This window comes from Rutilus rutilus (genome assembly GCF_951802725.1).
Source record: "Rutilus rutilus genome assembly, chromosome: 12".
Lineage (NCBI taxonomy): Eukaryota > Metazoa > Chordata > Actinopteri > Cypriniformes > Leuciscidae > Rutilus > Rutilus rutilus.
The window spans coordinates 18,207,118-18,235,024 of NC_140217.1; positions in this window are offsets into that span (position 1 = coordinate 18,207,118).

The window sequence follows — 27,907 nt, forward strand, 5'->3', positions numbered from 1 at the left end:
AGATTGGGGGGACAATAGTTACTACAATCATGGTAGGACAAACAATATATGGTGATGTTAACATCTGATCATTTAAGAAACAGTTGCTTAGGTAAGAAATGATTTGTGTATGTTATATATATTTATGTATGAGTACATTTTTTGTTTTTCATGTTTTTCATACATTCCTATATGAACATGTTTGACCACGCTCTGAGACTATATACTTTTTGCAAACTGTACAAAAACAAAAAGAAACGAGTTCAATTACAGACATTCAAAAACTAAAACTGATCACTATAGTGGCTTTTCTGTATTTGTTTTAAATGGCTCATGATGATGAAGAATTAGAATTAGAATTTACTTTTGGTGCAATTTTATCTGCAGGTTTCACCAAAGTGTGGAACTTTGTTTAACAGCTTCAAGTTTTGATGAAAATGCATCTCTTGGTGCAATAGTTTAAGTGTAACTTTGTTACTCATACTTTGTGTGATTCGTAGATAGAGGGAAAGTTGCCCTAAACAAAGTATCAATGTAGTTCTCCAACAGAAAGACTATCACTTAAATTCTTCATCGTCATTTATTTCTATAAACACTGACGGCTCTCAAAGAAACGTCTTCACCTAAAACACATACAGTCCAACATACAAAATGTGAACCAGTGTCGTCTGAACAAGATGACTAAATCTAGTGGAGTAATAAAACCATCATTGTTTTTATGGTTTAGTGATTTGGTCTTTTGAATCTTAAAGATAAAGAATAAGATTATGTTTTAAAGTTAGTCCATAGATTGTGGAACTTTGCATCACTATGGTGTGTAAAAATAGATTTAAGCACAAATATTTACACACATACTAAGTAGGAGAATATCTTACTGTATTGTGAACATTCCATTATCTGTTTATTTTGGGTCAGAGAACATCCTTAGCTCATACATCTCTTTACTTTTGTGCTGGATGTTAAAGTGTTAGTTAAAAAGATAAAGGTATTAGTTAATAACAAACAAACAAAAAACTTTAAATCAACATGAAGCCATAACAGTTTAAAAATGACTTCCATAATATTTTCTTTTAGTAAAGCTATGTCTGGATCAGCCAACACAAAGTTGTGCATTGTGAGTGAGACCTCGCAAAGATTACACCGATATTAGATTTCTCGAACATTGCATGGTTGCACTATGCCTGAAACTATGCCGAAAACTGTCAAAAAATCATCTGGTATCATGGTTTAGTTGAATTTTAAAACACTGTTTTTTCTTTTTTTTTCTTAAAAATTATCTTGTTTAATCGTGTATTCAGTCCATATTTATCAGGTTGATATTTGTAGAAATAAGCAAAATACATTTATAAAGCAAAAAGAACCAGTTAATGGCCTTGTGTCAGAACACAACAGGTCTTTTTATTGTAACTTTGAAAAGTGTAATACAGTATTTGATTTTTACACATGCAGTGTTTTCGCCAACTGACCTACCCCTGAAGTTATGACTTCTGAAGGCCTCTCATGTACAGATTCGCTCGGTTGAAAAATGCGGTAACACTTTATATTACGACCCGCAAACAACTGCGTAAGTAAACCGAAACTACGGTGTACGTTTCTGTAATTATAGTGTACTTCCGTGTAGGTATAAGGGAACAATATGTTAAGTTTTGGGTAATAAAGGGGTAACAAGCAGATATACAACCTGCAAAGAACTTCGTAAGTAAACCGAAATTACGGTGTATGTTTCTGTAATTATAGTGTACCTCCGTGTAGGTATAAGGGAACAATATGTTAAGTTTTGGGTAATAAAGGTGTACAACCAGATATACAAGCAAATTATTTATAATGTAATTGTTTTAAAACTAACAGGTACCTATTCTGTTAATATATTCCAGGCAAAAATTGTACGTCTGTTGTATATAAACGTTTTTATCACATTTCTGGAAAAATATGTTCTTGTGCAATGTAGTTACAGGGTAATTTTGACATCTGTGGGTTGTAAATTAAATATATATATATATATATATATATATATATATATGGCTGTATGTAAACATAGTATGATAAAAATTTAATCTGAAACAATTTTATAAACAGCTGATTTCGAAAAACATTGGCAATGCTATTTATTGGCTTGTCTTACTAAACTACTTAATGTTTAGCCCAAATTTTTTTTTTTATGCTATGACTTTAATTTAGAACATACCATGTAGTACTTAGTACTTACCTTATCACATTGTATTGCAATGACACTTAAATGTCAGGGCAAATATACTGTGTAATTAAAAGGTTTTTTTTAATTTTTTTTATAAGAGTAGCCTACCTTTCTCTGTAATTACTGTGCAAATAGTGTTGTTTCGTATTGTTACATAGTAAGTAGTGTTTGTTACCCGTTTCAACTGTGAATTTACAGGGTAAGTGTAACTCCTGCGGGCTGTAAATTAAAGTGGCGCTTGTTACCCCCTTGTTCTGTGTATTTACAGGGTAAGTGTAACTCCTGCGGGCTGTAAATTAAAGTGGAGCTTGTTACCCCCTTGTTCTGTGTAGTTACAGGGTAAGTGTAACTCCTGCGGGCTGTAAATTAAAGTGGAGCTTGTTACCCCCTTGTTCTGTGTAGTTACAGGGTAAGTGCAGTAAATATACAATAAAGGATCCAATTTAATTTCTGACTTTTATTTTACAAAAACATTTCAAAACACTTTTTCATCTTAATAAAACATTGTCTTTTCTACAGTATACTCAAACAACAAAGTAACACATTATACCTCCCCCCCTCCCTTTATTTGCTTCTCTTGCTTTTCTTCTTCTTTCTTTTCTTGCTCTTCTTTTTCTTAACTTCCACTGGGGACTCTGAAGTTGAGGAGTTGATGGAGTCCCATTGGTCTTGCTGCACTGCAAAAATATGAATATATATACATGCTCTTAGCAAGCTACACCTTCAATTTTAAGTTGTCGAACAATCCTCCACTCTAAAACATTTTGTGCCACCTGATATTACTGTAGTAACTGTCATTTTGAAGAAAATACATTTTGGTGAAGTTTGAGGCAGATCATGGGGGGGTTGTGATATTTTATAGTGATAATGACTGTAGTGCAGCAGAAAATGTTTTTTTAAAAAGGCATAGTTGTTCTGACAGCAACAAAAAAACAAAAAAGCATGAAACACAAACATGAGCTGTGGCACTATAGTAACAGTATATCTCTGTGCCATTGCAGATGGGACAGCAGACTTCATCTTTTCAGTTTCCTTTTTCAAAAAATCACACTCATCTTTGAGCAAGGTGATCTCTGCTTTAAGAGTGATAATCTTATCTTTGAAAGAAAGAAAGAAAGAAAGAAAGAAAGAAAGAAAGAAAGAAAGAAAGAAAGAAAGAAAGAAAGAAAGAAAGAAAGAAAGAAAGAAAGAAAGAAAGGTTAGACGTTTAAATTTTACTCCTGCCCTACTCCAGGGCTTATACTTGTGACCACTTTCCTATTTTTTAAAACATCAAATTGAAGAACTAAACATCACTGGTACTGTACATTATAAATGCACTTGTTAAAGGATTAGTTCACCCCAAAATGAAAATTTACAACAGACTTCATTGGTCACCATCGTTAAGTCCAAATCAATGCAGTTTCAAGTCTTTTAAGTGTTTAAACGGGCTGTACGCGATCACAGAAGAATAGGTTGTTATCTAGCGAAACGATAGGTCATTTAAAAAAAAGAAATATATAATTTATAGACTTTTTACCTTCAATAGTTCGGATTGAGCTGATCAACAAACGGACAGGGAACTACGTCATCGCGTTGAAAGGTCACGCCTGCGCCGGCAATACTATTTGAACTACTATTCATATTCATCAGAATGTTATTCATATACTATTCATATTCATATTCACTGAATACTATTTCTATATATATAATCGCAAACAATACTATTTGAATTATCCTCCTACGGTCGCATTGTAAACAGTGGGGCGGTACTTCGGCCGGCGCAGGCGTGACCTTTCAACGTGATGACGTAGTTCCCTGTCCGTTTGTTGATCAGCTCAATCCGAACTATTGAACTATTGAACTATTGCCACAGCCCTCAGGTTTGTGTTTCATGCTTTTTTTTTTTTTTTTTTTGCTGTCAGAACAACTATGCCTTTTTAAAAAACATTTTCTGCTGCACTACAGTCATTATCACTATAAAATATCACAACCCCCCCATGATCTGACTCAAACTTCACCAAAATGTGTTTTCTTCAAAATTACAGTTACTACAGTAATATCAGGTGGCACAAAATGTTTAGAGTGGAGGATTGTTCGACAACTTAAAATTGAAGGTGTAGCTTGCTAAGAGCATGTATATACTGTATATTCATATTTTTGCAGTGCAGCAAGACCAATGGGACTCCATCAACTCCTCAACTTCAGAGTCCCCAGTGGAAGTTAAGAAAAAGAAGAGCAAGAAAAGAAAGAAGAAGAAAAGCAAGGGACGCAAATAGGGGGGGGGGGGGGGTATAATGTGTTACTTTGTTGTTTGAGTATACTGTAGAAAAGATAATGTTTTATTAAGATGAAAAAGTGTTTTGACATTTTTTTGTAAAATAAAAGTCAGAAATTAAATTGGATCCTTTATTGTATATTTACTGCACTTACCCTGTAACTACACAGAACAAGGGGGTAACAAGCTCCACTTTAATTTACAGCCCGCAGGAGTTACACTTACCCTGTAACTACACAGAACAAGGGGGTAACAAGCTCCACTTTAATTTACAGCCCGCAGGAGTTACACTTACCCTGTAACTACACAGAACAAGGGGGTAACAAGCTCCACTTTAATTTACAGCCCGCAGGAGTTACACTTACCCTGTAACTACACAGAACAAGGGGGTAACAAGCTCCACTTTAATTTACAGCCCGCAGGAGTTACACTTACCCTGTAACTACACAGTTGAAATGGGTAACAAACACTACTTACTATGTAACAATACGAAACAACACTATTTGCACAGTAATTACAGAGAAAGGTACTCTTATTAAAAATAATAATAATAATAATAATAATAATTACACAGTATATTTGCCCTGACATTTAAGTGTCATTGCAATACAATGTGATAAGGTAAGTAGTAGTACTAAGTACTACATGGTACGTTTTAAATTAAAAACATAGCAAAAACTATTTTTTTTTGGCTTAACGTTAAGTAGTTTAGTAAGAAAAACCAATAAATAGCATTGCCAAAAAGTTTAATTTACAACCCACAGATGTCAAAATTACCCTGTAACTACATTGCACAAGAACATATTTTGCCAGAAATGTGATAAAAACTTTTATATACAACAGACGTACAATTTTTGCCTGGAATATATTAACAGAATAGGTACCTGTTAGTTTTAAAATAATTACATTATAAATAATTTGCTTGTATATCTGGTTGTACACCTTTATTACCCAAAACTTAACATATTGTTCCCTTATACCTACACGGAGGTACACTATAATTACAGAAACATACACCGTAATTTCGGTTTACTTACGAAGTTCTTTGCAGGTTGTATATCTGCTTGTTACCCCTTTATTACCCAAAACTTAACATATTGTTCCCTTATACCTACACGGAAGTACACTATAATTACAGAAACGTACACCATAGTTTCGGTTTACTTACGCAGTTGTTTGCGGGTCGTAATCTAAAGTGTTACCAAAAATGCTATTTTATTAGCTAAAATCATTGTCTTTATTCATAAATATGTCCTCATGGGTGTAAAATGACCTCTGCCAATGATCTGACTTATCCTTGTAAGCGAAACATTTCTTATCTTTATTTACATGGGGCGGGTAAGTCCATGGAAGCTTCCATGTCGTTCCGCCATCTTGAAAAACTATAATGGCAGAGAGGGACAAAAAGCACTAGCCTACCTCAACACGTTTCATCAACGCGTGTTCGTTCAGAGCCGGCTGCCTGAAACCAGCTAAAGTGCAAGGATCAGTGAAAGGCGCTTGTCACTACCCCGGAAAATTTGAAAGGCTGCAGTGCACGGGACAATATAATGCAGGATCATACTTATGCAGAGCCACAGGTGAAGGAATCCTCGTGGCCAAAAAGCAAAAATGTAATTTATCGGGATGTAAATAAATATCGGGATAGCTTTTCCCAGGTGGAAAGAGCTAATGAAGGAGAAAGACTTTGAAAGGGAAGTTGCCTGCTTTCTTCTCGACAGGTAAGTCAAAATGACGGTCTAAATGACAAGCTTTTTTCATTGCTTGGTTGTGTAAAATATTTTTCAGGCAGCATAACAGTAGATCATGTATAGTTAAACTCGATGAAGTGCTATTGGGAGACATGTTGTCATAGCTTCTTGGCACATAATGGTTACCGCAGTTGCAACACGCATTTGAAAAGCGAAGCGCTAGAGAGCACTATTCGTTAAAATGCAAAATACAATTTCACCGCTAGATGGGAGAAATTCTTTTGGGAGAACTAACTTGTAGGGTCTTTAACCAAAAAGTCTCCAAAATCAAGGAGGTCAAACGACATGCTTCCTGCTATAGTATCATCAGCTCTCCCCAAAGTCTATTCATACGGCCACCAGACAGATTTTAAACGCCGGATTTAAACTTCTACATATATTTTGAGTTAATAACCGATAGTATATTCTCAGTAAAGGGTTTCACCCTGTGTGTTTCCACACTGATTAAGGATAGTTTGGGAGTTACGAGTAAAAATGATCTTATACATCTTATACGTGTAATAGATCATAGCTACCAGTAAGATCATGATTTGAATTAAGACGAGTAAAATTAAATATTCGCCAACTTGACTTATGCCGTGTCATGGACCACAGAGGCACATCGCGTCTCTGAAATTGTGTGGTGATTTTCCAAATGATACAAACTTAGTGTAAATAAGAGCAATGTAGAGTCCTCGGATTTCTTAAAAACAACACAACAACAAAACATTGTGACAAACTTTGACAACATGTATGGACAAAGATCTAAGACGCCTAAGCATACTTTTTTGCTTTATTTATTTATTTCATTTTTGAAAAATGTACAAATGTAGTTTTCTGTGATGGTCATGTTTAGGTGTACAGGATCGAATATGCAGTTACGGTACAAAAATCATTATGGCTATGGAAAGCCCCCACCATAAAAATTGAAACCCCAGCATGGACAAAAAATGCTGATTGAATCTTTTCATATAAATGAGATTTAAGACGACTAAGTACAGTTTTTCAACCATCTAAAGATTTTGAACAGACATTGTTTAATAACAATTATACTTTAGGGTCACCGTTAAACAAAATCATTACAGTAATCTTCTAAAAGGTAAATAGAAGATGCGTATGTATTCAAACTTTAAAGATTTCATTTAAACAGTCTTTTAATTTTAAAAGATCATATTTAAACTTTTACGATTATGCTTTGAAATAAATTTAGTACGAACAAAACTTTGGCTCTGGAAAGGCGTTAGCAGACTAACATTACATACGCTGTGACATGATGCACATATAGAGATTAGTTCATTTTTTAGAACCGTGTGTGTGCGCGCGTGCAATACAACTTAGAAATGATATTAAATTATTTATTTATTTTATAGTTTTCTGTGATGGTCGTGTTTAGGTGTACATGATCGAATATGCGGTTACGGTACAAAAATCATCATGGCTATGGAAAGCCATCAAAATTGAAACTCCACACTCCAAATTATGATTGAATCTTTTCATATAAATGAGATTTAAGACGACTAAGTACAGTTTTTGAACAGACATTGTTTAATTACCGTTACACAAAATCATTACAGTAATCTTCTAAAAGGTAAATAGAAGATGCGTATGTATTCAAACTTTAAAGATTTTATTTAAACAGTCTTTTGTTTTTAAAAGATTTCATTTAAACTTTTAAGGTTATACTTCTTATAAATAAACTCAGCACCTGATATCCTGATCGCTGAATTTGTGTGACTCTCTGACACACACACCCACACACACAAACACACCGTTTGGCTGGTGCTTTTTGAAAGCTCCGCAGGTCAAACGCTGGTGTAAAGAGAGGCCAGAGGGCCCTGATTTCTAAACATGTAAGATGATTTTTATTTTTGTTTATTTAAAACTAAAACAATTGGATCAATAAGATATTTATATTATAAACATTTAATTTATACACTTTTAAAGAATGTTTTTCAACTTTAGTTAGTCTGATATACACAACATGATTAGGAAAACCCCTTTCTCACTGTGCTCTGGAGGAGCAGCACGTTTCAGATGTCAGAGGTCAAATATTACACACACTATATCTTCTGGCTCAGATACAGCCGGTGCTGAGAGAAGGAGAGAGAGAGAGAGAACCACTATGTGATTTTATATTGAACGCATTTTTGTGAACCCATTCATAAACTTGTTTAACTCTCTAAACATTTTACTGATTGTAATTGTGTGACATTGTTTGACAGTGCCTTGATGTTATCTGGAATACGATGTGCTCTGGCTTTTACTTTGAGAAGCATTATGGTCGGTCAAGGTCAAACAGGTGGTGTAAAGAGAGGCCAGAGGGCCCTGATTTCTAAACATGTAAGATGATTTTTTATTTTCATACATTGCGTTGTTTCATGAGCTGTATGTTTTTTCTTCAACTCTATAAACATTTAACTCATTGCAATTTTTTTTTTTTGTGAATCCATTTGATTTAAACTGAAATGCTTGGTTCAGTGGATAGTTCTACATTTTATTTAAACTTTTGGTGTGAGGTTTTAGTAAGAACTTTATAAACATTTAATTTATATTGTTTTAAAAGAACTGAATGGCTTTTCAACATTTGTGTGTGTGAGATAAACTTCCACAGTTTTTCCCTTATCAGTTTTCACAGTACAACCCGGATAAGCTAAGGGATATGTAGGGAGGAGAATCCTGTGATACCAACTTCCAAAACACACATTAACTGTCATGTTCAAAAGGCATCAAAACCCAAAACTAGCTGTCGTGACATAATTATTATAACTGTGTCTTCAAACGATTACCACTAACTGTCATGTTCAAAAGGCATCAATAGGCTTCAAACAATCAGATACCATGACGTATTGTTTAATCACAGCGTCTTCAAAACCTTCTGTCCATATCAAAAGGCATCAAACTAGCTGTCATAGCCATGATGTAATTATTAAAACACTTTCTGTCAATATCAAAAGGCATCAAAAGACTTCAAAACCCGAAACTAACTGTCAAACTGTCAATCAAAAGTCATACTAACTGTCAACCTGTCAATCAAAAATCAAAACTAGCTGTCAACCTGTCAATCAAAAATCAAAACTAGCTGTCAAAAAGACTTCAAAAGCCCTTTGATCTCCTTTGATCTCATCTCATCTTCTTTGATCCCTTTGATCCTATGCCAAAAGGGGCGGGGCATGTCACCGGAAGGGGCGGGGCACCTGTCAATCAATCATTTTTTGACAGGTGCTGTATCATATCAACTACTCTCAGCAACCCCAAACGCAGACACCAACGACAACGCACAGCGTAAAGTGAGGGACAAAGGAAGTGCTAGTAACTTTTCCTCCCTTGCCAGCGCGGGAAAGCCCATTTGCAACGGTTCGCAAAGAATCACCCTGGTGAAGATGGAACGTCCATGGGGCAACGAGATGATCAACACATCTGGAGGAAGATGTGGACCAACTAATGGTTTAAGCTTAGCATAATAATTAATTGTGTGTTATGTTAATTGATGTTTTTATTCAGTTCAAACAAACTGTGCGACTGAGAATTGATATAGAACTCATGATTTGAACAATTACTAATTAATAGGTACATTCAGGTACTCGTAAATTAGGAAGAGGAAAATGTCTTAATTCTGTAGAGTATAGGGACTCTAAATAGGTACATTACTGTAAAGATAAAAATAATCTAAGGACTATTTTTGAAGAAACTTTGAAGGTTTTAGAACCCTAATTCAGATATCATAGATGCTAAAAAAAATGTAATAGCTGTAATAGTTGTTCTCTAATAAGAGAGGATAAGTTACTTTGCCGGACTAGGTCCGAATAGATAATTGGGTAAACTTCTATAGCGATTAATTAATGACTACATTAAATTTTTTTTTTAGGTGTTTCCATTTGTTAAAATAGCAAAAGAAAATTTTTCAAAAGGAGATTGATTTTTGGAAACATATTTAATTTCTGGATTATTATTAGTTAAAGAAGTTACCAGTGTGATTATTGAAATGTTCCTTTCATGTATTGTCTAATGTCTGTATTTGATATCTGAGAGGTGACTGCAGGTCTGGTCTATCTAGGAATACAGTAACAGTGCTTGCTAATTTAGCCAGGCTTCCATAAATGAAATATGGACTTGTTTTGTTGAGAAAGGTCTTCAACGAATTAAAAATAATTATGTAGGGGGCACAAAGTTAAAACCTAGACCAAGAACAATGTAACTCAAACATGTCAAATTTAAACTGAAATGAATCTAAACAGTTAAGACATTTCAGTGAAATAGAATATTTGCTCATAAAGCAAAATTCTAAAAAGCTTTCTTAATTCAAAATGAAATTACAGATTTAATGATCTGGATCAATGGATCCATTATGAACTATTCCGCATTGCCAACAAATAGAGGCAGGACATATTATGTCCATCGGTTAATTCTGGAAAATAGGATTTTAGGATAGATAATAAAAGATTAAATGACATATCAGCAGCTAAAGCTATTCTCATGGCAACAGCTGGGTGAGAGTTAATTTTAAAATTAATGACATTGTTTGAAACAAGATAATACAATTATTGATATTTGTGTTAAGGATAAAAATGAAAGTATTTTAGAACTTTTTGGTTAGATTTTATTACACAGATCCTTAAATAGATCTGACTAAGTAAAACAATCGCCTACTTGGAATAAAAGCTAGCAAAATAAGGTTAAGAAAAATGGTTAATCAGCAGTATCAGCCTGTTAAAGGCCTAATAGATCAATGTGATTCGAAATTTAGCAAAGGATAATGAAACTTGATTCAAAGTTAAAAGGCAATGTACTATGGTATGATTAGTTTTTTCTGAAAATAGAATTAGATTTCTTGAAGATAGAATGTTGGGAAGAAGATGAAGTTGAGGTTAAAGTGCCTGAAGATGAGGTATACGAGAACGAGAGTGAACATGAGTTTGACTAAGAAACTAAGAAAATTTACTTGTTGTAAATTACTATGATTATGGAGAAGTAAATGTCAAATTTTGTGTTCTTTGAATTAACAAGGAGTGGAATGTTATAGAAATTTAACATTTAGATGTGTTCTTTTACATTTAGATGTGTTCTTTTACTCTTAGATGTGTTTTTACTTTTAGAAGTGTACAACTTGTATTAACATCTTTTACTTTATTTTTACTCATAAGCATTTAAAGAAATATAATCATATAAGCTTGCAGGAACAAAATGTTTTGGGTAGCAAAGAGACTATGAGTACTCAAGTGATCTTTTGTACTTCAAATGTCCTATTGTTGTACTTCAAGTGTGAAAAGTATGTGCGCAGCTTTGATAGAAATAGAGATAAGCAAAATGTGTGAAAGAGCTGCAGCTAAAAACAGGAACTTGTAGTAGACGTGATATTGTTCTGTCTAGATATAATTTATGTTAGACCAGAGATCTCGAACGAAAGATGTTGCCTTTTAAGGTAACTAAGGCGATCTTTTGACAGAACCAGGATGTGTTTTGTGTATATAAGCTGGGCAAAAAGGAGAAGTCGGGGCCTTCTCATATCAGATGCGCTCTGTATGTGAATGTCAATTTCTTGCAAGAAATAAAGCTGATCTTTGTTAACCTTTGAGATATCCTACTGTCTTACAATTATTGATTTAAAGTTGAGAAAAGAATTTCCACAACACTATACATACTCATAGACTCCTTCTGATGCTTCATCAGCCATATAGATGTCCATATCTGACCTTTTGAACTTATTTCTGGTCAAAGTGTCCTCAAAATTTTTTAAACTATATAAAATTATAGAGTGCTTCTGATGATAAATCAGCTATACAGAGGTCCCCTTTTGACATATTGAATATATTTATGGCCAATGAGTCCTCGATCTTGGACTTTCTATACATACTCATAGACTCCTTCTAATGCTAAATAAGCCATGTAGATATCCATATCTGACCTTTGGAACTTATTTCTGATCAAAGGGTCCTCAAAAGCTTTTAAACTATATAAAGTTATTGAGTCTTTCTGATGATAAATCAGCTATTCAGAGGTCCCCTTTTGACATACTGAACATGTTTCTGGCCATAGAGTCCTCGATTTTGGGCTTTCTATACATACTCATAGACTCCTTCTGATGCTTCATAAGCTAAATAGATGTCCATATCTGACCTTTTGAACTTATTTCTGGTCAAAGTGTCCTCAAAATTTTTCAAAATATATAAAATTATAGAAGTGCTTCTGATGAGAAATCAGATATACAGAGGTCCCCTTTTGACATACTGAATATATTTATTGCCAAAGAGTCCTCAATCTTGGACTTTCTATACATACTCATAGACTCCTTCTAATGCTACATAAGCCATATAGATATCCATATCTGACCTTTTGAACTTATTTTTGATCAAAGGGTCCTCAAAAGTTTTTAAACTATATAAAGTTATTGACTCTTTCTGATGATAAATCAGCTATTCCGAGGTCCCCTTTTGACCTACTGAACATATTTCTGGCCAAAGAGTCCTAAAAGTTTAACACTATATATTCAGATTGATATCTTCGGATGTTTTATCATCCTTACAAAAGTCCATATTTGACATAATGAATTTTTTTCTGGCCAAGGAGTACTCGAAACTTGACCTTTCCATTTATACTCGTTGACTCTTTCTGATGTTACGTCAGCCATACAGAAGTCCATTTTTGACCCAAGGAACATGTTTCTGCCCAAAGAGTCCTCGATCTTGGGCTTTCTATACATACTCATAGACTCCTTCTGATGCTTCATAAGCCATATAGATGTCCATATCTGACCTTTTGAACTTATTTCTGGTTAAAGTGTCCTCAATATTTTTCAAACTATATAAAATTATAGACTGCTTCTGATGATAAATCAGCTATTCAGAGTATGAATAGAAAGTTGAAGGTTAGAAATATGTTCAATATGTCAAATCTGAACTACTGTATGGATGAAGAAACAGCATTAGGAGTCGATGAGTATGTATAGAATGTTCAAGATCGAGGACTCTTTTACTAGAGATATGTTCAAGTATGTCAAATATGGACTTTTGTCTGGCTGATGAATCATCATAAGGAGTCAATGAACATGTATAGAAAGTTCAAAATCAAGGTCTCTTTTACCAGAAATGTTTTCAGTAGGTAAATTATGGACTACTCTCTGGCTGATGAAACGCTAAAAGGAGTCAATGAGCATGTATAGAAAGTTCAAGTACATTGACTCGTTGGGCAGAAAAAAATTAATTGTCATTATGGACAATTGTCTGGCCGATGTACTATCTAAAAGAGTCTAGAGGTATGAATAGAAAGTTCAAGATCAAGGACTCTTCAGTCAGAAATATATTCAGGAGGTCAATTATTGACTATTGTCTGCTTGATGAAACATCGGAAGGAGTCAATGAGCATGTATAGAAAGTTCAATTTCACAGACTCTTTGGCCAGAAATGTGTTCAATAGTCAATATCTACAATTGTCTGGCCTATGTACTATTTTAAAGAATTTATAAGTATGAATAGAAAGTTCAAGATCGAGGACTCTTCGGTCAGAAATATGTTCATGTCGTCAAATCAGAACTACTGCATGGCTGATGAAACACCAGAAAGAGTCTATGAGTATGTTTAAAATGTTCAAGATCGAGGACTCTTTTGCCAGAAATATGTTCAGTATGTCAAATATGGACTGCTGTCTAGCTGATGAAACATCAGAAAGAGTCTATGAGTATGTTTAAAAAGTTCAAGATCGAGGACTCTTTTGCCAGAAATATGTTCAGTAGGTCAAATATGGACTGCTGTCTGGCTGATGAAACATCAGAAGTCAACATATATGAATAGAAAGTTCAAATTTAAAGACTCTTCAGGTAGAAATATGTTCAGTAGGTCAATCATGGACAATTGTCTGTCTGATGAATCATCATAAGGAGTCAATGAGCATGCATAGAAAGTTCAAGTACATAGACTCGTTGGCCAGAAAAAAAATTCAATAGTCACTATGGACAATTGTCTGGCCGATGTTCATTAGGTCAAATATGGACTATTGTCTGCTTGTGAAACATCAGAAGGAGTCAATGAGCATGTATAGAAAGTTCAAGATCAAGGACTCTTTTGCAAGAAATATATTCAGTAGGTCAAATATGGACTGCAGTCTGGCTGATGAAACATCAGAAGTCAATGATTATGAAGAGACAGTTCAAGTTCATAGACTCTTCAGGCAGCAATATGTTCAGTAGGTCAGTTATAGACAATTGTCTGGCTGATGAATAATACAATGCAAGAAGTGAATAGCCAATGTTATTCTTCAATGCACAACGTTAGATCGTTTGTGCAATGCAATGCAACAACACATATGTTATCTCTTTAATGAACATGGGAATGACTTAGTTCTGGTGTGCAATGCAATGCAAGAAGTGCATAGCCTATATATTATTCTTCAATGCACAACGTTATATCGTCTGTTCAATGTAATGCAGCAAGACATTTGTTATATCTTTAATAAACATGGGAATGAGTTAGTTCTGGTGTGCAATGCAATGCAAGAAGTGCATAGCCTATACGTTATTCTTCAATGCACAACGTTAGATCGTTTGTGCAATGAAATGCAATAACATTCGTTATCTCTTTTTAATGAACATGGGAAGGAGTTATTTCTGGTGTGCAATGCAATGCAATGCAAAAAGGGCATAGCCTATGTTTTTCTTCAATGCACAACGTTAGATCGTTTGTGCAATGCAATGCAATGCCGCAAATCTTAAGTTATCTCTTTAATTAACATGGGAAGGAGTTATTTCTGGTGTGCAATGTAATGCAAAACGAAAATTGCATAGCCTATATGTTATTCTTTTATGCACAACATCGTTTGTGCAATGCAATGCAAGAAGTGCATAGCCTATATGTTATTCTTCATTGCACAACGTTATATCGTCTGTTCAATGCAATGCAACAACACATTTGTTATCTCTTTAATAAACATGGGAATGAGTTAGTTCTGGTGTGCAATGCAATGCAATGCAAGAAGTGCATAGCCTATATGTTATTCTTCAATGCACAACCTTATATCGTCTGTTCAATGCAATGCAACAAGACATTTGTTATCTCTTTAATAAACATGGGAATGAGTTAGTTCTGGTGTGCAATGCAATGCAAGAAGTGCATAGCCTATATGTTATTCATTAATGATGCACAACGTTAGACCGTTTGTGCAATGCATTGCAACAAAACATATATTATCTTTTTAATGAACATGGGAATGAGTTAGTTCTGGTGTGCAATCCTTCAATGCACAAAGTTAGATCGTTTGTGCAATGCAATGCAATAACATTCGTTATCTCTTTAATGAACTTGGGAAGGAGTTAGTTCTGGTGTGCAATGCAATGCAATGCAAGAAGTGCATAGCCTATATGTTATTCTTTAATGATGCATAACGTTAGATCGTTTGTGCAATGCAATGCAATGCAATTAACATTCGTTATCTCTTTAATGAGCATGGGAATGACTTAGTTCTGGTGTGCAATGCAATGCAATGCAATGCATAGCCTATGTTTTTTCTTCAATGCACAAAGTTAGATCGTTTGTCCAATGCAATGCAACAACACTATCTCTTTAATGAACATGGGAAGGAGTTAGATCTGGTGTGCAATGCAATGCAAGAAGTGCATAGCCTATGTTATTCTTCAATGCACAACTTTAGATCGTTTGTGCAATGCAATTCAACAACACATATGTTATCCCATTAATGAACATGGGAATGACTTAGTTCTGGTGTGCAATGCAATGCTATGCAAGAAGTGCATAGCCTATATGTTATTCTTCAATGCACAACGTTATATCGTCTTTTCAATGCAATACAACACATTTGTTATCTCTTTTATGAACATGGGAACGAGTTAGTTCTGGTGTGCCATGCAATGCAAGAAGTACATAGCCTATATGTTATTCTTCAATGCACAACTTTAGATCGTTAGTGCAATGCAATGCTATAACACACTTTATTTCTTTAATGAACATGGAATTGAGTAAGTTCTGATGTGCAATGCAATGCAATGCAAGAAGTGCATAGCCTATATGTTATTCTTTAATGATGCACAACGTTAGATCGTTTGTGCAATGCAATGCAACAAGACATATGTTATATTTTTATGAACATGGGAATGAGTTAGTTCTGGTGCGCAATGCAATGCAATGCAAGAAGTGCATAGCCAATGTTATTCTTCAATGCACAGTCTAACACCTTCCCATGTTCATTAAAGAGATAATATACGTGTTGCATTGCATGTGCATTTCATTGCATGTGCATGTGCATGTGCATTGCAATGCATTTCTTGCATTGCACAAACGATCTCTTTAATGAACATGGGAAGGTGTTAGATCTGGTGTGCAATGCAAGAAATGCATAGCCTATATGTTATTCTTCAATGTACAACGTTAGATCGTTAGATCGTTTGTGCAATGCATTGCAACAAAACATATGTTATCTCTTTAATGAACATGGGAAAGGAGTTAGTTCTGGTGTGCAATGCAATGCAATGCAAGTGAATAGCCTATGGTTATTCTTCAATGCGCAACGTTAGATCGTTTGTGCAATGCAATGCAATGCAATAACATTCGTTATCTCTTTAATGAACATGTGATTGAATTAGTTCTGTTGTGCAATGCAATTCAATGCAAGAAGTGCATAGCCTATATTTTTCTTCAATGAACAACAATAGATCGTTTGTCCAATGTAATGCAACAACATGTATATTATCTCTTTAAAGAACATGGGAAGGAGTTAGATCTGGTGTGCAATGCAATGCAAGAAGTGCATAGCCTATAATAATAATAATACATTTTATTTGTATTGCACTTTACACGTGAAGAACACATCTCAAAGTGCTACAGGTGCATAGTTAAAACACTGAACATAAAAACAGTCAAAAACAGCAAGAAACAAAATTATATTAAGAAAATGCAATACAAAATAAGTGAGTCTTTAAATTATTTTTAAAAACCTCTATAGATTGTGGCGCCCTTAGGTGGTTGGGGAGGGCATTCCACAGTCGAGGCGCAGCCACCCTGAAGGCCCTATCTCCCATAGTGCGGAGTTTGGACTTGGGAACCTGGAGTTGGTGGGTGTCAGAGGAACGGAGATGTCGGGTTGTGTTTTGCCTATTAATGAGTTCTTGGAGGTACACTGGTGCGCTGCCATAGACACACTGATAGGTCAGGAGACAGATCTTATACTCAATCCTGAACCTAACAGGAAGCCAGTGAAGTTTATGGAGGATTGGTGTGATGTGCTCAGATTTACGCACCCTCATCAGGACCCTGGCAGCGCAGTTCTGAATGTACTGCAGTCTCTGCAGGCTCCTGCCAGGGATCCCGATGAGGAGTGCATTGCAGTAGTCGAGCCTGGAGGAGACAAAGGCATGAACCAGCTTCTCTGCATCGGGAAGGGAGAGGGAGGGAATGCAGTCTTACAGATAAATTGGATATGAGTGTTAAATGATAGGTGGGGGTCAAATCGAACCCCCAGGTTTGTTATAGAGGATGTGAGAGAAATGTCATGGCCAGCAAATGAGTAAACGGTCAGAGGGGGGGATCGGAGTTGATGTGGGGTCCCAATGAGGAGACCTTCAGTTTTGGAGCTGTTTAGCTGAAGGAAGTTGTCAGTCATCCATGCCTTTGTCTCCTCCAGGCAGGCAGTTAGAGTGGGGAGTGATGATGTGGGGGATGTGGGGTCCAACCTGACATAGAGCTGAGTATCATCAGCATAGCAGTGGAAAGCAACTCCATGCCTGCTGATGATGTGGCCCAGAGGGAGCATATAAATGGAGAAAAGGGTGGGGCCAAGGACCGAACCCTGAGGCACTCCACATGTGACTGTGTGGGGTCTCGACCTGGCTCCCCCCAGGGCCACATACTCAACTCTATCAGTCAGGTAGGACTGAAACCACTGAAATGCTGTGTGAGAGATGCCGATGAAGTGTTGCAGACGGTGGAGGAGGATGGCGTGGTCAACAGTGTCGAAGGCGGCTGAGAGGTCCAAGAGCAGGAGGAGTGATGGAGAGCCCTGGTCAGCAGCCACAAGCAGATCGTTTGTGACCCTGACCAGGGCTGTCTCAGTACTATGGGCAGAGCGGAAACCAGACTGGAATTTTTCATAGAGACTGTGTGAGTGAAGGTGGTTGTGGATTTGGGTGACAATGACTTTTTCAATGATTTTGGAAAGAAATGGAAGGTTAGAAATGGGCCGGTAATTTGATAAAACATCAGGATCGAGAGAGGGTTTCTTAAGCCGAGGGTTGATAAGTGCAATTTTCAGAGAAATTGGAAGATGGCCAGATTGCAGGGAAGAGTTTATAATGGTGGTGATGAGAGGGCTTAAGAAAGTCATATTTGATTTGATCAAAGCAGTGGGAAGGGGGTCCAGTGAACACGTTGAGGGTCTCATGCTGTGTATGAGAGTCTCAACCTGTCTGTGTGTGGGAAGAAAGAAATGTGACAAAGTTGGTGCTGAGGTTAGGGGAATGGATGGAATGACATTGCTGGGTGTTAGGTTAGAACGGATGGTAGTTATTTTTGTGGTGAAAGAATCAAGGAATTTATTGCACTGGTCGTCTGTACTGTTATTTTGCCTCAGGGTTGGTGGACTGAGAAGATGATTTATTGTTTTAAAGAGCTGTTTTGAATTTCCTGGATTGTTGTTAATGATATTGGAATAGTATTGTGACCGTGCCTGACCCTGACTGAGTATGTTATTCTTCAATGCACAACGTTAGATCGTTTGTGCAATGCAATGCAACAACACGTATATTATCTCTTTAATGAACATGGGAAGGAGTTAGATCTGGTGTGCAATGCAAGAAGCGCATAGCCTATGTATTCTTCAATGCACAACGTTAGATCGTTTGTGCAATGCAATCCAATGCAATAACATTCGTTATCTCTTTAATGAACATGGGAATGAGTTAGTTCTGGTGTGCAATGCAATGCAATGCAAGAAGTGCATAGCCTATGTTTTTCTTCAATGCACAATGTTAGATCGTTTGTGCAATGCAATGCAATAACATTCGTTATCTCTTTAATGAACAGGGGAATGAATTAATTCTGGTGTGCAATGCAATGCAATGCAAGAAGTATGCAATTTTATTCTTCAATGCACATAGTTAGATCGTTTGTGCAATGCAATTTAACAACACATATGTTATCTCTTTAATGAAAATGGGAATGACTTAGTTCTGGTGTGCAATGCAATGCAATGCAATGCAATGCAAGAAGTGCATAGCCTATATGTTATTCTTCAATGCACAACGTTATCGTCTGTTCAATGCAATGCAACAACACATTTGTTATCTCTTTAATAAACATGGGAATGAGTTAGATCGTTTGTGCAATGAAATGCAACAAGACATATGTTATATTTTTATGAACATGTGAATGAATTAGTTCTGGTGTGCAATGCAAGAAATGGATAGCCTATATGTTATTCTTCAATGCACAACGTCAGATCGTTTGTGCAATGCATTGCAACAAAACATATGTTATCTCTTTAATGAACATGGTATTGAGTTAGTTCTGGTGTGCAATGCAATGCAAGAAGTGTATAGCCTATAAGTTATTCTTCAATGCACAACGTTAGATCGTTTGTGCAATGCAATGAAGCAATACATATTATCTCTTTATTGAACATGGGAACGAGTTATGTTCTGGTGTTTAATGCAATGCAATGCACGAAATGCATAGCCAATATGTTATTCTTCAATGCACAACGTTAGATAGTTTGTGCAATGCATTGCAACAAAACATATGTTATATCTTTAATGAACATGGGATTGAGTTAGTTCTGGTGTGCAATGCAATGCAATGCAATGCAAGAAGTGCATAGCCTATAAGTTATTCTTCAATGCACAACGTTAGATCGTTTGTGCAATGCAATGAAGCAACACATAAGTTATCTCTTTAATGAACATGGGAAGGAGTTAGTTCTGGTGTGCAATGCAATGCAAGAAGTGCATAGCCTATGTTATTCTTCAATGCACACCGTTAGATCGTTTGTGCAATGCAATGCAACAACACATTTATGATCTCTTTAATTAACATGGTAAGGAGTTAGTTCTGGTGTGAAATGTAATGCAATGCGAAAAGTGCATAGCCTATATGTTGTTCTTTTATGCACAACATTAGATCGTTTGTGCAATGCATTGCAACAAAACATATGTTATCTCTTTAATGAATATTGGATTGAGTTAGATCGTTTGTGCAATGCAATGCAATAACATTCGTTATCTCTTTAATGAACATGGGAAGGAGTTAGTTCTGGTGTTTAATGCAATACAATGCAAGAAGGGCATAGCCTATGTTATTTTTCAATGCACAACTTTAGATCTTTTGTGCACAACACATATGTTATCTCTTTAATGAACATGGGAATGACAGTTCTGGTGTGCAATGCAATGCAAGAAGTGCAAGAAGCCTATATGTTATTCTTCAATGCACAACGTTAGATCGTTTGTGCAATGCCATTCAACAACACACGTTATCTCTTTAATGGACATGGGAATGGATTAGTTCTGGTATGCAATGCAATGCAAGAAGTGCATAGCCTATATGTTATTCTTCAATGCACAACGTTATATTGTCTGTTCAATGCAATGCAACAAGACATTTGTTATCTCTTTAATAAACATGGGAATGAGTTAGTTCTGGTGTGCAATTCTTCAATGCAAGAAGTGCACTGATCAATCCACATTTTTAAGCCAGCTTAAGTCATGTCCTTCTCATATAACGCCAAGGACCGCACAAATGGGCTTCCTTTGTGAAATATAGCAGACCACCGTTTTAAATAAACAGTTTAAAAAAGGTGGTCTGCTATTTTTCACAAAGTCAGATAGATAGATAGATGTTTAAATGTGTTAGGCCTATATACATTTTGAAATAAATATAAAATATTGTTTTAGGCAGTATGGCAAGCCATGGCAAAAAGCAGGATAACTTGTGTGCTGTAGCCTACTTGAAAGGAAAACAAATGAGTTTGTGTAGTTGAATCATATTTTTTTTTCTAGTTGGCTACATCTTAAAATATAGAGCTCATGACATAAAAGTTCCAGATGGACAAACATTAAATGCAAAAACCAGTGTGAATAACAGTATCTTAAAATAAACTAGAAGAGTGGATACACAGATATGGCCTATTTATGAATGAAATTCATGCATTTATTTGTCATTTAAACTCATGCAAACAGGGAAAGAGTAGAAAACACTTATTATCCTGTCGCCCCCTCTAGTGGACAGCATTAAGTATTACGGCCTTCATTGCTCAGATAACGCGTCAATGGATTTTTTGGGAAATTAAGTCTGACCAGATAGAAAAGATATAAGCGAGTCAGACCAGTCTGAAGGTCTGAGCTGAATTTGGTGAAGCATTAAAGTTCTAGGCGGAGTCAATTTCTCATAATAATAATAATAATAATAATAATGTTTAAATATATGCTGGCTTTCTTAAGCCAACATAATAAAGAAGACTCAGAGAAACATCGACCAATTCAGTATGTAATAAAATTGTATTCGTTTTATAATAAAACTAATAACATTTTAAAGGTATGCCGACATGATTTTAATTGATCCCAAACCTGGTAATTTTGACAGTATTAATGTACGTTCACTGACTCTAGCTTCTCTCTTTTCTGTCTCTTTCTTTTCATGTGAACTTTGAATTTCTGCTTCAAATATTGTGCGTAGTTAACAGTGAGTTTTCAGACATTATTTTATTAAAGTGCATTTGTCAGTGCCGCACTTGTAGCCTACTGACTCTTATTCTGCCTGACAGAAAGAAAAGCTCGTAGCTTACTGAAGGCGGAGCGGTTTGACCAATCAGATGAAAGGCGTTTCAGCGCCGCCCACGTGTGCAAATGAAAATTCGAACCCAACAACCGATTTGTAAACCACAAACGAAAAATGAAAAATCGAGCCAAAATCTAATTTTTCGTTCTTTAAACTAAACTAAAAAACGAATAAACGAGCTGGTTTTCATTTCTCGTTATTCCATTCCAAACAGGAAATCAAATGATCAGAAAGTACACAGGTCCAGGGTCCGTGTACTTTTTGATCATTTCATTAGGGCCCGAGCACCGATGGTGTGAGGACCCTCTTGGAATTGCTCTGTTTATTAGGGCCCAAGCCCTGAAAGGGCGAAGGCCCTATTGTTTTCGGTAGGATTATTTATTAGGGCCCAAGCCCTGAAAGGGCGAAGGCCCTATTGTTTTCGGTAGGATTATTATTATTAGGGCCCAAGCCCTGAAAGGGTGCAGAGCCCTATTGTTCTTCTAAGGATTATTAGGGCCCAAGCCCTGAAAGGGCGAAGGCCCTATTGTTTCCGGTAGGATTATTTATTATTATTAGGGCCCAAGCCCTGAAAGGGCGAAGGCCCTATTGTTTTCGGTAGGATTATTTATTATTATTAGGGCCCAAGCCCTGAAAGGGCGAAGGCCCTATTGTTTTCGGTAGGATTATTATTATTAGGGCCCAAGCCCTGAAAGGGCGAAAACTCTTGAAACTTTGCACACGGGTCAGAACCCGCGGCCATTAGGGCCGGGCTGAAGCTGGGACACAGGCGTGGCAGGGAGGCTCGACAGCGCCCCCTGGAACGGGGTCCGAAAACTTGGTCCATAAATCAAACACGCTTGCATGTAATAATATGAAACTCGGTACACATATAGATCTCATCGGGCCAAACAACTTTCGTACTTCTACTTTTTACGCCAGCCCAACAGGAAGTCGGCTATTATGGGTTGTTTGGAAACGCATGCTGTGGAATTTAATGTACTCCTCCTAGGGAATTCATCCATTCGCCTCCAAACTCAGTCAGCATGAAGTCAAGACATTGAGGATGCTAAATTGCGGACGGATTTTTGATATCTCGAACGGTTTGGCTGTGGCGAGGACACGAATTTATGGCGAATAATGGAAACAGGAAGTGTGTTATAACTTCTGCATACATTAACTGATCTTGATTAAACTTCAGCAGTGTGTTCGTTGTAAGAGGCCGATCACATGGATGTGACTATTGTGAGTCAAAGTTATAGCGCCACCAACTGGCAGCAGGAAGTGTGTCCCTTTCAAAATGCTTTTGACAAAAGTGGGGGGGTTAGTTTTACCCACATTTACAAAAATCAGTACGTACATTGGTCTCATCGAGCCGGACAACTTTCTAATATACAGTTATTAGCTTCGACCAATAGGAAGTCAGATATTTTGGTTTGAATGTGGATTTATTTGCAAATTCAGCCTCTGCTTTTTACCCACTCCTGCTAAGTGTTTTTTTTTTTTATTCACACCAAACTTTTTTTACACGATGAAAATACATTAAAGATGCTAAATTGTGAACGGATATTAAATATTTCAAACGGTTTTGACATGGCGAGGGATTAAAATAATGTCAAAAAAGGAATCAGAAAATATCTCATATCTTCTTAAAATTTAATTATACACCATTTATTTTTATATAAAATTATACAAATATCAGAACTAAACCGAAACAGAACTAGTTTTGGGTTTATTCAGTTTTTTTCAATTCAAGAATTATGTACAAGTTTAAAATCAGCCAGAATGCGCTATTTAGTAAAAAAAAAGTCATACATAGGGCTATACTGCCCTCTTGTGTTCAAAATCAGGTAGGCCCACTGTATATTGTATTTATATATAAATATATTAGCGATGTGACTGAGAATTTTTTCCCACTGGTTAATCGATATGTGACACCGCGGTGGGGGCTTTTAAATCGCTAACTTAAAGGGATACTCCACTTTAAATTGAAAATTCTGTCATCATATACTCACCCTCATGTTGTTTCAATCCTTTATGAATTTCTTTCTTCTCCTGAACAGAAAGGAAGATATTTAGAAGAATGTCAGTAACCGGACAGTTTCTGGTCTCATTGACTTCCATAGTATACATTTTTTCCTACTATGGAAGTCAATGGGATCAGAAACTGTCTGGTTACTGACATTCTTCTAAATATCTTCCTTTCTGCTCAGCAGAAGAAAGAAATTCATAAAGGATTAAAACAACATGAGGGTGAGTATATGATGACAGAATTTTCATTTTAAAGTGGCGCACACACACACACACACACTGTGCATTCCAGCATTGCAATCTTGACATCGCAGCCGGTTCATTACAGCCGTAATAAAATATAATAATAAATATAAATAGTCAACCTATTTGCAGCAAATGATAGTAGATTTTAGATCAATATATTTGTTTTAATTACAATTTTAATTAACACTAACTTTATTCTCATCTGAATTATAAATAATTTATTTCTGTATAAAATAATACTACCATTAAAAAATACATTTGATTGTCTTTTTTAATCAATGGAGAATGTGTGACTTAAAAATAAACAGATTAGTGCTCGGTTTGAGGACAAGAAATGAAAACCAATGCAATATGATGAATGTCCAAAAACGTTCGCTCTTCTCTGCCCATTCCTCGCCTCGCCATATATATATATATATATATATATTTATATTTATTTATTTTTTGTTACATATATATAATGTATATATATTTTTTTTTTTGTTACATTTTTATATATATATATAAATATAGCTGCGAGCAGCGATGGAGGGCCCAAGCCGGTGACACCGCCACCCCGGTGGCTTTAGTGTAACTAAAGGCACCAGGGTGGCGATGCCACCGGCTTGGGCCCGCCATCGCTGCTCGCAGCTATATTTATTATTATTATTATTATTATTATTATTTTGTCAACCTTTCGGGCACTTTTGGGGCTCTTAACATGCTCGAAAACTCTTGAAATTTTGCACACACGTCAGAACCCGCGGCCATCAGGTCCGGACTGAAGCTGGTACCCGGGCGTGATAGGGGGGCTCGACAGCGCCCCCTGGAACGGGATCCGAACACGTGTCCATAAATCAAACACGCTTGCATGTAATAATATGAAACTCGGTACACATATAGATCTCATCCGGCCGAACAACTTTCGTGCTCTAAGTTTTACGCCAGCCAAACAGGAAGTTGGCTATTTAGCGTTGTTTGGAAACGCATGCTGTGGAATTTAATGTACTCCTCCTAGGGAATTCATCGATTCGCCTCCAAACTCGGTGTGCATGAAGTCAAGACATTGAGGATGCTAAATTGCGGACGGATTTTTGATATCTCGAATGGTTTGGCCGTGGCGAGGAAACAAATTTATGGCGAAAAAATGAAACAGGAAGTGTGTTATAACTTCTGCATACATTAACTGATCTTGATGAAACTTCAGCAGTGTGTTCGTTGTAAGAGGCCGATCGCACAGATGTGACTATTGTGAGTCAAAGTTATAGCGCCACCAACAGGCAGCAGGAAGTACATCACTTTCAAAATGCTTTGAAATCAGTGTCTTATTTTTACCCGATTTGCTTCAAACTTTATGTGTACAATGTAGACACACGGCAGATGTAAACCTGTGAAAGGATTATTGATATCTTAGATACTGTTACCGTGGCAACGCATCAAACTTTAATATTCTTTTTTGATGCTTTTGAGACTCTTAACATACTTGAAATTGCATGAAACTCAACAGACACATCACATTTATTAGCCAGTAGACATGTGCAAAGTTTCAGAAACGGGCATGGTGGAATGGCTCAGTAGCGCCACCTTTAGTCAAAAATGGGGGCTTAGTTTTTCCTAGAATCACAAAACTTGGTATGTGTATTGTTCTCATCAAGACGGACAACTTTCTAATTTACATGAACCATCTCCGACCAACAGGAAGAGAGATATTTTGGTTTGAATGTGGATTTTCTGAAGAATTTTCTCTCCCTCTCTCTGTGTCTGTGTGTGTGTGAGGGGAGGGGGGGATTTGACTATTGCTTTTATATTGTTAATCAAGGTTTCAGGGGCTTTTGGGGTCCTTAACGTGCTCAAAAACTCTTGAAACTTTGCACACAGGTCAGAACCCAGGGCCATCAGGGCCGGGCTGAAGCTGGTACCTGGGCGTGGCTGGGGGGCTCAACAGCGCCCCCTTGAACGGGGTTCTAAAACTTGATCCATATATCAAACACGCTCGCATGAATTAATATGAAACTCGGTACACATATAGATCTCATCGGGCCGAACAACTTTACCCCGGTCAAGTTTTACGCCAGCCCAACAGGAAGTCGGCTATTATGGGTTGTTTGGAAAACGCTTGCTGTGGAATGTGAAATACTCCTCCTAGAAAATTCACCGTGTCCCCTTCAAACTCGGTGTGCATGTAGTCAAGACTTTGAGGATGCTAAATTGCGGACGGATTTTTGATATCTCGAACGGTTTGGCTGTGGCGAGGAATCGAATTTATGGCGAGAAAAGAGAAACACGGAAGTGGAATAACTTCTGCATACATTAACTGATCTTGATGAAACTTCAGCAGTGTGTTCGTGGTAAGAGGCCGATCAGATGGATGTAGCTATTATGAGTCAAAGTTATAGCGCCACCAACTGGCAGCAGGAAGTGTGTCACTTTCAACATGCTTTAGACAAAAGTGGGGGGGTTAGTTTTAACTACAGTAAAGAAAAAATAGTTTTTATATTGTTCTCATCAAGCCGGACAACTTTCTAATTTACATTCAATAGCTCTGGCCATCAGGAAGTCAGATATTTTGGTCTGAATGTGAATTTTTTTGCAAAATCAGCCTCTGAATTTTTAGCCACTCCTCTTAAACTATTTATTTTATTCGTACCAAACTTTTTCAACATGATGAAACTACATTAAATATGCTAAGTTGTGAATGGATAATAAATATCTCAAACGGTTTTGCTATGGCGAGGGATTAAAGTAAAAATCTTCTAAAAATGTAATTATATACCATTTATTTCTATATAAAAGTATAGAAATATCACAACTAAACCCATTTTATTCTGTTTTTGCAATTCAAGAAGAATGAAAAAGTTAAAAACAGGCTATTTAGTGCTATTTGGTTCAACAAAAAAGCAAACATAGGGCTATACTGCCCTCTTGTGTCCAAAAGGACATCAAAATAGTATATAAAACTTTTTACCAGGTAGGCCAATATTGTATTTAAATATACATTTATTAGGTATGTGTCTGAGAATATTTTCCCACCGGTTAATCGACGTGTGACACGAGTGGGTGCTTTTAAATCGCTAATATAATAGTGAAAGAAAAATAATGATAATGTTGCACACACAAATCACACACATGTGGGAAAGAATGATGCTTTTAAACAACACTAAACCGCCATTAGGTGTCGCCAGGCATCCATCTTAATAAGCGAGTCATTGATTCATTCGTTCAAACGATTCGTTCGAATGAGTCGATCATGATTAAGACAGATGTTTATGGATTGATCATTCAATCTTTGAGTCAACCGATTCGTTAAAAATGCTGAATCGTTCAGTTATGAGAAAACACGTGATGCGTGATGGTTCTGCCGTGATCTTTGTTTAACTATTTTCGCTGCTGAAACAGAACAAAAACAGTCAACATTGCATCTAAAATGTAAGTGACTTAATTGTAACTGTTTATTAACCTGTTGTATGAAATCTAGGGGTGGGAGAAAAAATTGATTCTTAGATGCATCGCGATGCGGACGTGGACGATTCTGAATCGATTCACAAATGTCAAAAAATCGATTCTCTAAAAAAATATTTTTCTAATAACGTAATATTGACGGAAGGCAAAAGGCGGAACTCTAAGCGGACGTGCGTGCAGTCTGTGGCGCGCACATAACAGAGAAGTTTCTTCTGCTCACCAAGGCTGCATTTATTTGATTAAAAATACAAACAAAAACAGTAATATTGTAAAATAGTATTCCAAT